The sequence below is a fragment of the Botryllus schlosseri genome, chromosome 1 (assembly GCF_051294905.1).
Source record: "Botryllus schlosseri isolate E-star chromosome 1, Bs_hap1, whole genome shotgun sequence".
NCBI lineage: Eukaryota > Metazoa > Chordata > Ascidiacea > Stolidobranchia > Styelidae > Botryllus > Botryllus schlosseri.
In genome coordinates, this window is record NC_137236.1 from 12,970,788 (window position 1) to 12,984,602 (window position 13,815).

A 13,815-nucleotide genomic window follows, 5' to 3' on the forward strand; every position below is an offset into this window, starting at 1 on the left:
TGGGGGTTCCAGGGCCGCGAGCGGAATAAAATTTATATTTTCGTCATCAGTGTAGAGTCAGCTTTCGCTTGATACCCGTTTTACCAAATTTAATGCTCGGTAAGCCGGTCAAAAATGACCGTCAAATTGCCTGTAGCCAAATGGAAATTGTGACGTGATACATTTCACTGAGCTGTGAGATTTGCTTGTGTCGACACCATATAGGACACTATGGTGTATTGCTTGACAGTCTCGGATCAAACACAGAAGAGACAAATTCTTGCTCGATCGATTCGTTCGCGACTGCAGGAGAAGACTGAAATAGACGACAAATACGGACGCCTGGATCTCTATACAGCAATCTGCGAATCGGGCGACGACAATCTTATGAAATATATTTCCGTCATCGACGCATCACATATCTCATTGAGTCGCGATGAAGCTCACGTCGTTGGATTGCTTGCAGCAAGGAATCGAAGTCTTCGTTTTTTGAATTTAGCCTACTGCAGTATGGACGAAGAGCTTATTGGCATCATTGCAAGGTGTCTGGATAATCGAATACGTGTGAGTCATACTGTTTCAAATGATTCATTTCGTAGGAAAACTATATTATGTGTTATTCTGGAATTCATGTCAGTTTGAGCCCTCCCCTGTTCAGACATGGTGCGATATTCACATCTTTTCGCTGTGATGCACTATTCGTAGCAATCGCTTGAGTGTAATAATTTCACGTCGCTTAGGTCTATTGCGGGAACCATAGCAATTTTCAAAATCGTATTCGATGGGAACGATATAGTGGCAACCTGTTCAGTGAACAATAACATACCGGTACATGATATATGAGTATTAAGGAGTATTTTCATCGATCTCAAGTACCTCCAAGCGTAACTTCTCTAAATACTGGATTTGCATAGACGTCAACTGCTGTCACAAAGAGACTCATCCAGAGTCAATCAACGATCGCGCATATGACTATTGGTATAATTTAATTGCAGCAAATTGTGCTCAATATATGACGCTGGTAGACGTCACATTGGCTTGATGCACTCTTCAGAGTAAATGTTATGCAAATGTTCATTTTGCGGGTAACACAATATCAAAGTTTATTAGCGAATATTAAAAACAATTCAACTGACGATCAGCCTGGATAAACTAGCTTTCGTAAACTTCGCCCTTAGTCTACATAAACTTTGATTAATAAACTTGAGTGAATGCTGATTCCAACTTCCAGCTTCGGCATTGCTGTCTGCTTATTGTATTGTTCAGTTTTTTTTTAGCTGTGAGTTTTGCTGTGAATAAACCGTCATTTACTCATTAATTGATATAAAAATATTAGACACATACGCATTGACATTACATATTGACTTAGCAGCAACGTTCCTTCTAATTTTTGACGAGTCTTCGCGTACGAACCAACTCACTGCGCCGTCCTTGGAAAACAGTGCGTAACGACTGAAAAAAGGTCATCACGTCGATTTTTTGTGCGCAGCTTAGATTTTCTATGCGCAGAGGCCATGTCAGCACTGTGTAATCGCGCACGTGCGGAGCTTAGAGGAAACATTGCATAGCATCCCGAGTAAAGATATCCTTTACTGCCTAAAATTTAGAAAGAGAATTAATACGCTGGTCTGCCACAATAATCTTTTTTTTCCGATTTGGTCTCTTCAAAAAATAATGTCTAGATAGGGCCTATTTTTGACTGCATGGTATTGAATTATTCGTCACTTATGACAAACCAAATTCAGGTATATTACCAGCGAAAACATTCCAAACACCAACATACGGCTTCGTCGAAAATTAGGTGTTCGGTTGATCCATGCTGATTATGTTTTCTAGCGCGATCAAATTTGGTACAACCGATCAGTTTGATAACGTAACGGTTCCAGTTGTATCAGATGTGAGTGAGAGGGTGTGTTATAATAGACTCTTTGATTCGAGCATTCGATGAGCTACCGTGCGGACGTGTCTGATTACGCTCACGGGACCAACAATCAAAGGCGTGTTCTCAACCAAGAACTGTTAGAGTATGTCTCGCTGGGGAAAGATCGTATTGAACGAGGAAGATATTGCCATTTCTGCTAGAAGAGCTAACAGGAGAGATCAACAACATGCTTCAAAAGAACCAAGATCGGCTGTTGGACGAGATTTTCACCATCAAGAGCAATACCTCCGAGATATCTGCTAAAATGGACAAACTCAATACAAGACTAGAACCTAACAGATGTCGAAGCTAACCGAGAAAGTATCGAGACTGCATTCAGTCGCATTGACGAGCTTGACCGCATATCTTGCCTCGATTTATTAGAACTTCAAGGCATTGTGAAGAAAGAAAACGAGGATACAAAGGAAGTTGTTACAGATGTTTGTAAAACGATGAGGGTAAGATTGAATGAAAAGGACCTATTATTATGCTATCGTAAACCTCTCCGAGATGCTACGAAAACATCCCCTATCATGATGAAATTACTTGATCGAACTATCAGAGATGAGATCTACTTGGCATGATTGAAACTTCGCGACGTTTCGAGCACAAAGTTGGAAAATGCCAACTCAATCTTTATCACGGAAAATCTCACCGAGAGGACCCCGAAGTTATTGTATGACGCCCGTCAACTGAAAAAGAAGCAAAAATCTGATTTCCTATGGACAAGACATGGGAAGATCTGGGCAAAAAAGAACGTTGACTCATCACCATGTCTAATCGAAAAACATAGTGATCTACAGAAGACCCTGTGAACAACTATTCTCCCTCACGCAACCTATTCATAGTAAGCGCATTATTTTTCATTGTTTGATTCATTATTATGCCTTTGCCCCACTATTCTTTTGATCTTGCTAGTAGGCGACATGACAAACACAATACCAATGCCAGAACTGTTTGCAACCTCAATCAGACCTCCATGAAGGTGCTGATTTGTCCCCAGAAAGCTTCAACTTTATCAATGTCAAGAAATGTGAATATGTTTGCCTGGATAAATTGACCGATATCTTATCGCGATCCTCCAACTCAGATTGATTCACAATATGTCATTTTAATATGAGATCACTTCAGAAGAACTATGATGTTATTTCTGAAATTATAACGTCGCTGAATAGTATGCATACTCACATCGCCATTTCTGAGACCAAACTCAAATCTGATCTGACTTCTAATATAGCATTGGATGGATATACGTTCCTTCATTCACCGACCCGTTCCAATGCGAGCGGGGTACGTCTCTATATCAAATCTAATCTGCCATTCACTGTGCTAAAGGCCTATAATCCTGCGTATCGAGACTGAGTAGCTATGGGTCAATTTGGAAGATTTCCAGGATAACAGGCCCCTAATCATTGCGATCATTTATAGACACCCTAGATCTAGCGTGAATGATGTCACCGAATTCACAGAAGAAATGAATCGAGCCTTGTGTAAAATCAATGGAAAGCCGAACGATTGTTTCATCATTGGAGATCATAATGTTAACCTCAAAGCAAAAAATAGCTCGACTGTTAACCGGTATATCAATATGTTACGGAGCTGTAACTTCGTACCATTCATCTCCCTACCGACCGGGTATTCGGACAGTTCTAGTACTCTTCTTGACCATATTTACACGAATTTATCCACCCGGGAAATTCAACTGTGTGTGTGCTCAATGGTCATATGTAATATCTGACCACTTGCCTGTTTTTGCGATAGTTGATTTGAGAACTAGCAAATGTAAACCCTTGCGTTGTTATAAACGTGTCCTCTATTGTATTGATCCTTCCCGTTTAGCAACCGAATCTGAATATGTGTTCTCTAGATTATTTGACAAACCCTTAACCTTGAGTAATTTTGAAGCATACTTCGATGCTTTCAAGAATGCCATTGACGAGTTATTGAACACTCATGCCCCTATGATCACACTCAGCTGGCGCGACCGTAAATTACTCCGCAAACCTTGGATATCGAAAGGTATTGTGATCTATATCAGACGGCGTAACACAATGCATTATCCTCTTTTTGTTAAGGGCAATGCTGAGCAGAGGACATTTTATAAAACTTACTCGAATAAGTTAACTCGTATCAAAAAGGCTAAGCAAAACTATTTCTTGAAAGCTTTCGTAGAAAATAGAAATAATCCAAAAACAGTATCATTCGTAGGGATTCCAAAACCTCGAGTAAGGCATTGAGTATCACTGATTCAACTGGCGAGATGATAATTACCCCGGGTGAGATGCTGAATCGTTTAATGACTATTGTTGCACGTTAGGTAGGCTACATCGCTAGCGCGCGAATTGCCATCGCCGTCTGAGAGCCAGTCATTTGCCTCGACTTCCTCGAAATTCATTTAATTGAGATCAACATCGGAAAGCGAAATTGTACAGACTATAGTTGACCTTCGCAGCAATAAGGATAACGGTGTAGACGGCATCCCTGCCGCTTTTTTGATATTAATTAGTCCGTACATCTCTTCACTAGTTTGCAAGATATTCAACTTCTGTATAAATAATGAAATCTTTCCGAACCCCCTAAAAATAGAGAGAGTAGTCCCAATCTTCAATCAAGGAGATGACACCAACAGAAGCGACTACAGACCAATTCCTTTACTACCAACCACGGCTAAAGTGTTCGAAAAGCTAGTCCATATGAGGTTGATGGATTTCATTGATAAAGAAGAAATTCTTTCGAAACATCAATTTGGTCTTCGGGAAGGATTCAATACGTCCCAGGCAATTCTCGATGTGACGGAGAAATACTATAAGGTGATTGAGCGTAACAAAGTAGCATATAGTATATTCCTTGATCTCAAGAAAGCGTTTGATACCGTTGATCATGACATCCCTCTTGCCAAGTTATCGACCTGCGGTATCAGGGGTGTTGCCAATGACCTATTCATATCTTACTTGAGCAATAGATCTTAATGTGTCGATATCTCTGGGACATGTCTGATGTGTTCGAAATGCGTTGACAGTAAGACCTCATGTCTGAGGCATGTCTGGAGTAAGTTCGAACTCCGTTTTCGATCGCACATCATGTCTGGGACATATCTGGCGCATGTCGGGGGGCGTGTGCGAACTGTGTTGACACTCGGACATCGTGTCTGGGCATGTCTGTGGTGTGTTATGGTGTCTGGGGTGTGTTATCGTGTCTGTGACGAATCTTGAGTGAGTACAGACTGCTATTTTTGTTCATTCTTCTTGCAGAAAATATTAACAATTTACAAGCACAATTACAAGCACCGACCTATGACAGCTTGTTATATGCTTGTATTTGGCATTTACAAGCTCCATCGAGCTTGTATCAAGCATTTATTAGCTCGTTACAAGCTATTTTACAAGAATTATTTTTACAGTGTACCCGAAAGTACGAATCACCGCCGCGTCCATAAGAATAAGGATATATTGGTGTTACACTCTCTTTAAACGTTGGGATTAACTCGAATCGGTCATAAATGATAATTTGTGATACACACGTTAACTAAGGACCAATCACGTGACTATTTACCATACATGATACATATTCAACACCATGCCGCCGCAGCCTATAGGCCTACCCACAACGTTAGTCAAGTCATCAACAGTATATACCTGAAGGGTCACCATGTCGCCGCCCCTATACCTCAAAAGGTGGCCATGCCACCACGAGTTTTTACGGCACCATGTCGCCGCAGCCTATACCCGAAAAGGTAACCATGTCGCCGCACCCATAAGACACAATGGCACCATGCTACCGGAGCCAATAGTTATAACGGCCAGCATGCCACCACGAGTTTCACGGCACCATGTCGCCGCGCCCATAAGCCACAATGGCGAATCGCGAGCGATCTACTATACTACTCAAGAGATCCCAGTCTGGTTCAAACAAGGGATCACCTCTCTTATTCCAAAAAATGAAAACACCAGGGACCCCAAGAACTACAGGCCGATAACATGCCTTACAACCATGTACAAATCACTGACCAAAATCCTGGCAAAACGAAGCTACAAACACCTAGAAAACTTTATTCCGCCTGAGCAGAAAGGGTGCAAGGACCACCTGCTACTTGACAAAACCATTCTTGAAAACAGCAAGAGGAGACACACTAGCCTCAGCATGACATGGGTAGACTACAAAAAAACTGTCGATTCAGTCCCTCACACATGGATACTGAAAACTATGCGTATGTACAAAATGAATGCGATCATTATCAGATTTATTGAATATTCAATGAAAAATTGACATACAAAACTGTTGATCAAACATGACCAAGGTGAACAGAAACATGTACAATTCAGATACGGAATGGTATCTTTCAAGGCGACTCATTTTAACCACTTCTATTCTGCCTCAGCTTAGCTCTACTCAGTGAGTTGCTGAGAAAAAATGAAACAGGATACGTGATGAAAAAAGCAGCAAACTCTCAAGCTCACAAGATTCATCACCTTTTGTTCATGGATGATCTAAAATTCTATGCGAAATCCGATGCGGACCTAAATAACCAAATGAAAATTGTTCATGAGTTTTCGGAAGATATAAAAATAAAATTTGTCTTGGATAAATGCTCAAAACTTACCATACGACGTGAAAGAGCCACCAGCACTGGCGACATGAACTTAAAAATAGGCGAAACCATAACAGAATTTGAATACCGAAGACCACTATAAATATCTAGGGATCTGTGAAAGCGGCAACATTAAACATGCTGCAATGAAATCCAGTCTAAAAAATACATTAGCAGACTCCGGTCAATTCTCAAAACTGAACTCAAGTCCAAAAACAAATTCAATGATATAAACAGTCTTGCAGTGCCTGTCTTGAGAGATAGCTGTGGTGCTCTGAACCGGCGAAAAGATGAAATTAAAAGATTGGACACAAAGACGAGAAAACTGATAACAACGCACCACATGCACACCCAAAATCTGATACACAAAGACTGTACATCCCCAGAAAAAAAGGTGGTCGAGGACTACGAGAAATTGTACAAACTTTCAAAACAGAAATCATCGGCTTGTCACAGTACATCAACAACAGCGATAACATTTGTAACTGCAAACTCATTGCATGGAAAGATAAACAGCGCAAAACAAAATCTATGAGCTATCGTCACAACAAGTAGCCTACGTCAGGGAAGTCAACATTGAAACAGCTAACCTGTACACTGATGAAAACACTGTTGCCAAACCCACAACAATAGCAAAAGCAGCACGAGTTCGATACAAAAATGCAACGCTCAAACTGAGAGAAACGATATGGGAGTCGATGCCTCTTCGTGGACAGCACAAGAAGTTAAGTTCACAGTTCCATGAAGACGAGCTTTCATGGACCTGGCTATCCAGTTCTGGCCTGAAACCGGTAAGCGAAGGATTCCTTTTCGCAGCACAAGTCCATTCGCTTCCTACAAAATACTATCGCAAAAGAATTCTGATGCAAAACACAGACGGCAAATGCAGAATGTGCCAAAATCAAATTGAAATTGTAGCACATCTCATGTCCGGCAGTGGTGTACTTGCAGCTACCAAATACACATGGAGACACAATAGAATTGGTCGCTACATTCATCTTGAATTATGCAAACATTTTAACATCAACACTAGTAGTAAGGATTGAATCGTTTGGTGCGCACCAATCAAATTTCGCCACGTCGCCCTAATTGTCACGCCTACTGGACGCCCAAAGCCACGTCACCCTAATTACCACGCCTATACGACACCCATTGCCACACCCACATATTCTAATGTTTTGTGAATTTCAATACCGATTTTCCATGTGTATTTAGCAATATGTATTGAATAACTTGTTTCCGAGAAATAAATAACATTCATTATACGTTAGATCAGTGCTTTTCAACCTTTTTGAGCTTCATTCGCACTTTTTTTGTAAAATAAATTTCATTCGCACAAAATTAACCGAATACTATTATACAAAAAGAAGATGAAAATACAACATTTATTTTCTCAGATATGCAACAAATTGGTTCCAATCTATCTTAAGCTATCAAGTATCTCATTAAATAGGCTACTATTTTCGCTCGTTTTGATTTCAACTATTTCATTAAAACGCTTTTACTATAGTGTTTGGATGACCAGGTCTTGAAGTCTGTTCTGCACTCCTATCCAACATACAGCGCATTTTTCAAGAGTGAAAAATGCTTGCTGGACAAAATCGATTTTGAGAGCTGACAAAGAAGTCTAGGAGACTCCTGTATGTCGGAAGTGTGAATAACTCGACTGTTTGTGATGAGGCTAAAGCCTTATGTCTTGGAATATAAGGTCAAAATGATCAAGGCGAGTAGGCACATTTGAGCTCATCACCTTATGACACGTTGCTCCAACTTGTTTATCGCTTTCCCATTTTATGTCACGCGAGTATGTGGTAATAGCAAATAAACTCACGATACTGGGTGTTCTGCACTTTAGCTCAATCTAACTTGAGATTTCATAACTGTTTGAAAACGTTAAAGCAGTTATTTAGACAACCACCAAAATCTGAGTTTTTTATCGTGGCATCTCGCGACCCGAGCCTCACCCATTAAAATAAATTCATTTTTAATATTACAGTAGTATGCTATGATGTGACGGACATGCATGATATACAGAATGCGCGCACAACTATTCTATCCAACACAGCCCTACAAAATATGTCCGATTGACGTGATTTCAAATTAGGGTGAATTAAATCCCTGTGCGTGTCACAGTTGTACTACTGTTTACCTACTCAGATTGCAAGAACGGGACTATTCCGTGCTGACAATGGAGCATATGCATATCGAATGAATTGGCCATCCAGTATCGGTCATCTTTGGCAAGGTTTTGTCGACGCTTATGTTTTTGCACCGCATTTTATCAGCCGTTTGTAGACCAAAACTTTCCGTCTTCATGTGACCCGACGCAGAAGGGGTTCACCTCGAAACGAATGAGTCTCATATACGTGAACTCGCTCGTTGCAGATCCCTAGTAGCTACAGTAGTTCATCCCAACGGTTCTCACGATAAAGCTTATTCGCTCAAGTACCCAACACCGTGACCTTAGATTTGTGAAATCTATCGCAGGATTTTTGCAATAAATTTAACAAATATCACATAGCCTACTTATTAACACACAGCTCTGGCACCGTGTTGACCCAAAATTATATCTTTTGCAGTCCGTCCATACTTTATTAATCCTTGAAGGGGTAAGATTTCCATTACAGTAACCTGCAAATGGGAGTCTGTGATGATAGTATTTACTACTATCCTCGTCCCTCGCACTAATCGAACATGTATTGCATAATTATGATGATTGTTTAGCGGAAAGTAAGCAGAAAGTCAATTTAACGTCATTTTCCCAGCCTGTCGCATGCTCAGAAGGGCTGATATACTGTATGTCTCCCACTACACCAGCTTCCAAACCAAGCTTTTGGTTAAGTAATAATTATAGAGCGAAAATGTTAATCCACTATACGGCTTGTGAGAGCTACGACGAGTGGTGCGTTGTAACTTAACAAGTTTTTACAATTGCGTCGCAACAACAAAAGTTACACTGCCGCTAATTTCCTATAAGGTATATTTGAATTATTCCAGGCCAGAAAAATTGACAATTATTATTCACGATTTTCCTTCGTACTCATGTGGGATTTTCATTCGCACCGTTCGCACCACCTTTGTCGTTCGCACTCATCCGGGTTTTTCATTCGCACCGTTCGCACCATGCTCGTCATTCGCACTGCAATTTTTTCCATTCGCACAGGTGCGAACCGTCACACAGGTTGAAAACTACGCAAATTTGACTCAATTTCAAGCCGTAGAAGCGGAGTTATGTCAGTTTTTCTTTGATAATTCTAGGATTATCGTTTTTATTTCTCGGAAGCAAGTCATTATCAAAACATAGTGATCAAAATTATTGCAGAGCAATACCGATTTTGCGTAAATTCTGAATAAAATCCAGAGTGTAAGAGTCTTTAGTGCATCGGAATAGTGTACTTTACAAAATTTATATGATTTTTCTTGCTGCGTTCCGGGATAAACTGTAACTCCGTGGTCAGATGCGAGATAACAGCGACTCATAGCTCATTTAGATACCTAATCTACTTTAAAATTAGTACCCGAGTATTTGCTGCAATTATACTGCCAGATAGTTATAGCCAGAGGGTTTCGATGGTGACGTACTTGTATAATGCACATTTCGGAGAGATTAAGTAAAGCAATGATCTCAGATACATCCATTAAATTAAGGTAGAAGTAGCTATTTACGAATAAAAGTTAGTATTCTAGGTCTATATTTCTGTTTAATACTGAAAATGTCATGAAGTTGAAGCAATCTGAAATTATAAACGCTGTAGTATTAGGTACATATACGCGAAAAGCTACTTTAGTATTCTGATGGAGTGCAAATACTTGTTTACTTATCAACTTTGAAGGCTTGCGCAGTTTGTGGTGTGATACGCAAAATTAGTGTGTTCAAATCAGACCTGTCGTAAACATAGGGATGTCGCATTAGTCCTAAATACACATGATAGAATATCAAGGAAAAGTATCATCTAACGCAGTGGTTCCCAACCTTTTTCCACTCGCGTACCATTTCGAGGTTTTCTGGAATGCTCGCGTACCACCTACATAAGTTCCACCATTTATGACGTCATATTCATGTATCTGACCTATGCGAGGTGTAATAACAAATTTTATTAAACTAGGCATTATCTGCCAGGGTTGATGGGATGCATGGCACTGTTTTTTCACCACCAGTCACAAGAAGAACAACATAATGAAATAACAAAAGTCAATATATTTAATGCGATGGCTGAATTTGTTTATTTCAACTAGCTGGTCGATGCGTGGCTCACAGCGCATCTAAAGTCATGTATAGGCGAACCATGTCGGTCTCGTTTCTTCGACTTGATAGTCATCGGGGATGAAAATCCTTGCTAGCACTGTCACGTAGAAGTGAAAATTGGCAGCTGAGAGCTTGGTAAGGTAGCGTCGAGTAAGAGGAGTCCATGCTAAGCCAGCAGTTTATTGGAGAACAACCTTTGTGTTTCGTCTTTGCTCTCTGGTCCTCCTGGATATTTATGAGTTCTTCATGCTCTCCAGTCCCGACAGGCAAGTCGGCTGGATCAACAGAGTATGGATCGGTCATGTAGGCACAACATGTCACAGTGGCGAGAAAAAAAGACGTACCTTACCACGGACGTACCATCAGGGCCGTAATAGCACTTCATCCCCCCCAAACGTTGGTCTTGGGTAGGGTTGCCATACGTCCGGAATTTCCCGGACATGTCCGGAATTTCACTGTTAAAACTGCGTCCGGGAGGAATTTCTAAAATATGCCTAAATGTCCGGAATTTTGAAGGCTTGAGACGCAGGCTCATAATTTTCTCGTAAATCAACATAATAACTGATAAGATTTATGCTACATGAAATTTTTTCTTCGCGCTGCGCACGATTTACCATCACCTATATTGACCTTAATATGGGGGCTACCACCCTCGCAAAAACTGCAATATAAAATAAAAATAAAATAACCTTCATTCAGTGAAATAAGCCTAATTGTAATCGCAATTATAGGTGAAGGGTATATTCCTGGAGACGGTCAGGGCCGTTTGAATGCTTTATTCAAAGATATAGTGCGTGGTTCTAAACGTGGGGGGTCGTTTGCCTTTATTCTGGGTTTCGCCAAGATATTGAACGTAATTAGGTAGTAAAATGGCCCGTGAGTAAGTCCGGGCAAAGGTGCTGACTTCTTTTAGTAATCAACTCGTCAAATTTTGATCTGGGCCACATAACATTTTCAAATTGGAGATGGAGTCGCGGCCATAAAAGGTTGGAAACGACCGGACGTGGGGTGTTTATAAAGCTCCCTGGTGTACTCCGGTGTTAGGCTGATATATAATCTTATCGATGTGACATGAACATGACTTAATGATGTACAATTGCACTCACTGTATTTTCGAAGTCATCATTCTGCACTAGCCCTACCGCTAACTCTCCTCATGTGGGCGGAGATCGGGTCAAACGATAAAGTAATATATGGAAGAAGCAATATTATTGACAGAATTCATTCAAAAAATTTAACGACCATATGCATATAGAAACCAGACGCATAAAGCAAGCCCCCCAAGAAGTTGCATCGATTACCCTATGGTGGGCCCAAAATCATTGTTTATTTGGGCGGGAGGTGGCTGAAAAAATATGGTTTCGGTCATGGTTACACAACACACAGCCACATACTCCTGAACCGGATCGTGACCACATCTGGTCGATAAGCAAAGCTTTGCTAGTGTGACGTCATATTGACAGACAATGTGCTCATACCTCCTTTTGAAATCCACTAGTCGGCGCTAAAGAGTGTCCGGAATTTGAGTCACAGAAATATGGTAACCCTACTCTTGGGCCCCCCATAGGATGATAAACCGAACTTTTGGGGAACTTCCCCCAGACCCCCTTTGGATATCCGCTCTTTGCTGCTACTTGTCATCTAGATTGGGTGTCCGTACAGTGAGTCAGCTAAGGACGAAAAATGTATAATCTGGATTATATTTATTTTTCGAAAGCGAGTTATTATAAAGTCTCGGAATTTAATCATCTAACGTATAATGAATATTATTTATTTTTCGGAAGCAAGTTATTCAATACATATTGCTAAATACACATGGAAAATCGGTATTGAAATTCACAAAACATTAGAATATCTGGGTGTGGGAATGGGTGTCATATAGGCGTGGTAATTATGGTGACGTGGCTTTGGGCGTCCTGTAGGCGTGGCAATTAAGGCGACGTGGCGAAATTTGATTGGTGCGTACTAAACGATTCAATCCTTACTACTAAAATTTGAACAAAAAATTGGTATGACACCAGTGACAGAAAACGACCAAGTAAAAATTATGTTGGATGTATCAGTTATAACTAGGGCGTTTTTTTTTGACATGTCAAAATTTGTCAAAATGTTGTCAAAATTGTAGCGGTAGGTCAAAATTTGTCACAATTGTTCATTGAGTCAAAAAATTTTTGACGTCTGCATTTCGTTTGTATCGTAGAATTTGCACTGTCGATGACCGTATCATTTGATATTTCACAGCTTTTAGCCTACTTTACAGGCCTACCGTGGTAAACGGCTAATTTTGTGCTCATTGTGAATCATAAACGGTCAAATAAAACAAATAGTAGACATGGTGGACATAGTAGACATATTATGGTCAACGTACCGCAATATCCTAACTGAAGAATAACTTCTTGGCCATTGCATCGTTCTTATATTGAGAAGCGCATGATAAAAAATTGTGATGTAGACATCATTGTCAGAATGAAGCAACACGGTGTGTCACCAGCAGTGTACGCACAACTTGAGTGTTGTCAGTCAAAAACCGCTGCTGTTGAACGTCCTTGGCAAGTTTCTTAGTAAGGACATGCACTTTCTACCGAAGAATGTAGTAAAGTAGCCTATCTCTCGTTGTACTACATTTTCTTCCCACCATAATACGTATTGTAACCGCTGGAATTCTTCATATGGGCAGATTACGTTAAAATAATGTTTTTTTCATGTAAAAAGTTGACTGTTTCTCAGCCAAAAACGTTATTTCAGGCCAAACTACTTCGTTAGGACAGCCAGTTCCAACCAGAAATGAAGATAAGTGGTACAATTTTAACATTATGTGGGAAAACACCTAATTTGCATACGGTAGGTCAAATTTTGGTCAAAATTCAGTTTGTTTAGGTAAAAAAAAGGAAAATTTCAATTTTTTTAGGTCAAAATCTTATTTTTTTAGGTAAAAAAAGACGCCCTAATTATAACTGACCGCGAAATCCGGAGCAACCGCCCGGATATGATAATCAAACTAAAAAAGGCAAGAGAATGCTTGTTCATTGAACTGGCTGTCCCAGCTGATCACAATATAATGCAAAAAGCATCAGAAAAACA